General features: G+C 44.3%; 1 pseudogene; it reads left to right on the plus strand.

The window, feature by feature from the left end:
- The first annotated feature begins 1,496 nt into the window (after window positions 1-1,496).
- On the plus strand, window positions 1,497-2,624 carry LOC116829479 (olfactory receptor 51G2-like; annotated as a pseudogene).
- The last annotated feature ends 237 nt before the right edge of the window (window positions 2,625-2,861 follow it).

Genomic DNA, 2,861 nt, shown 5'->3' on the forward strand with positions numbered 1-2,861 from the left:
CCTCTCACCAACTGTGGAATACGATGTCCTCCTACCCTCAGACAGGGCCCTGACTACAGCACATTGCGGTTGACTGTGCTTGCCCTGCTTAGCAGTATTCATAAGTAATGTAAATTCTGTTTCAATGGGTTTTGTGCTATTAACTCTTTGTTCAGTGAAAGGTTCTATGATACTGTCTCCTGGTAACTGACCAGAAGCTGTTTCTAGCATTATCTTCGGGTCACAAATACAGTACTCTGCAATAACTGTGCAAGACTTTCCAGAAAGACCTGAATGAACAGAACTGCGGTCAGTGTTTTAGCAAATATTCAGCTGAGGTGGAGGAAAGGGTGTGTATAGTGCTTGTATGTGTTGACATCACCTCTTAGGAGCATGGCTGAAGTAACTTAAACACTAAGTGGATATTATTGCAAACCAAGTGTTTGCCCATTCTCACTTGTGACACTAATCCCTCCGCCCCCAGATGAAGTAACCTTTGTGTTAACTTTTAACTTGGCAAATATCTCCTTGGCAAATATCTTTTGGTTTGGGAGAGGTGTGCAGCCTCTGAGCATGAAAAAGCTATTGGGATGATTTAACTTTCTGTATTCAGTCAACGCTGGCCGAGCAAGCACTTTCATCTTCTCTAGAGGGATTCTGGGAGTCAGAGTGTAACACCTAGAGCATCTGTAAGGGAAAGTTAATAGAGCCTGGTTCTGATCAAATTTACATATGTAAATCTGGAATTATCCATTGAATTCAATGTCTTTGAATTAAGAACCTGTCCCTAAGAATTTATTGCATGAACTGAAAGAGGCAGTGCAAAATTTGAACTCGGAGGATGATAAAAAAACAGCAAGAGGCATGAAACGTGTTATAAATAGCTTCGATGCAGATAGATAAATTCAATGGGCTTTTCCCATGCAATTTCCATGTGTTTATACAGGTCATGATATAAGTGCCCACATCAGAAGTGAAAGGCCAGAAAGTGTGTCGTGGGAATGTCACACTGTAAATCACACAGTGCTCAAATAGACTGTGAACTCCCAGTCAGAAGAGATCAATGGGGCCAAGAGAGTAGCAGGATTCAAGGGACGGATGTTTAAGAAATCAATGCATAGTAGTGTTTTGTTTGTTTTTTAAGTACTTGAAGGGCTCTAACCTTCCTGATTTACACCAGAAATATGTCTAACTAGTGCAGTGGTTGTCAAACTGTTTACTGATGTCACCTTTCACATACCAAGCCTCTGAGTGAGACCTCCTTACAAATTAAAAAACTTTTTTATATATTTAACACCATTATAAAAGCTGGAGGTGAAGCAAGGTTGGGGTGGAGTTAACAGCTCATGACTCCCATGCAGTAACTCCTGGACCACCTGAGGTGTCCCGCCTCAGTATGAGACCCTGAACTGATGTATGTGGGGGAACTTTTCCGGGAGCTGGTATCATATCTGCCTTGGGGGCTTCTTTTACCTTCCTCTGCAGCATCTGAAACTCGCCACTGGATACTGGGCAATATGGACTGCAGGTCAGATCCATTCTGGCAGTGCTTGTTTCCTATCGGTGTGTAAATCCAAGCAACTGTTTTTGCTGATCTTCCTTGAGTCCTGGGGCTCTAGACTTGCCGAGGGGAGAAGATGTCTAGTTAATATTATCTATTCTTCTGTGTTTTTTCCTTTCAGGAAAAGAAAGCTCAGAACTCCTTGGACCTGCCCGGTACATTATGTCAATGACACAATTCAACTTTGCAGTGTTTCTACTCACGGGATAACTGGCAGGAAGACGTCCATCTCTGGATCTCTATCCCTTCTGCCTAATGTATGCATTTCAATAGTAGGCAATTCAGTCTTCTGTCATTATAAAACACAAGCTCCAAGCTCCATGAGCCTATGCATATTCTCCTTTTCATGTTGGCCATCACAGATCTTGGCTTATCAATAGCCACCATACCAACAATGCTGGGCATATTCTTGTTTAACTCTAGGAAGATCAGCCTCAATGCCTGTTTTCTCCAGTTGTTCTTCATCCAGTCGCTTCAATGCACTGAATCCTCTGTGCTGTTGTTGATGGCCTTTGACCGCTTCATCAAGATCAGTAACCCGCTGAGATATGCTTCCATCTTAACCCTGCCAAGGATAGCCAAGATGGGACTGGTGTGTGTGTTAAGAGCGGTGGCAGTAACTTTCCCCCTCCCTTTTCTCCTGAAACGATTCCAATACTGTAAAGCCAATGTCCTCTCCCATTCCTACTGCCTGCACCAGGAAGTCATGAAGATGGCTTGTTCAGACATCAAAGTGAATGACATCTATGGCTTATCTGCTACACTCATAACTATGGGGTTGGACTCGCTGCTCATCTCGCTCTCTTATGTGATGATCTTCAAAACGGTGCTGAGTGTCACATCGCACACGGAGTTCCTCAAGGCCCTAAATACCTGTGTCTCCCACCTCTGCGCCATCTTGCTGTTCTATATATGAGTGATCGGTCTGGCTGTGACACACAGATTTGGAAATAGCTCTTCTCACTTGTTTCAGGTTGTCCTGGGCTATATCTACCAGCTGGATCCACCCCTGATAAATCCAATTGTGTACAGAGTGAAAAGTAAACACTTTCGTGCGAGGATAATCAGAGCATTTATCAAGTGAAGGGTCAGTTAATCATCTGGCTCCAGTGCTGGTGACATGGGAGATGGAAAAAAATGGTCTATGGCCACCTATTCCATCCTGGATCCTCTTCCCTTGAGACCTCTCTCTCTGCCCCATCTCTTCCCCCAAAGCCAACCCCCCTGCTCCTCCTCTCCAGGCTGGAAGCCATAACCAGGCCTTGGTAATAGCTGCCCAGGTTACCGGAGCAACTGAGAGGAGTCACAAACCCTCCCGCTG

The sequence above is a fragment of the Chelonoidis abingdonii genome, unplaced genomic scaffold (assembly GCF_003597395.2).
Source record: "Chelonoidis abingdonii isolate Lonesome George unplaced genomic scaffold, CheloAbing_2.0 scaffold0483, whole genome shotgun sequence".
Taxonomy (NCBI): domain Eukaryota; kingdom Metazoa; phylum Chordata; order Testudines; family Testudinidae; genus Chelonoidis; species Chelonoidis abingdonii.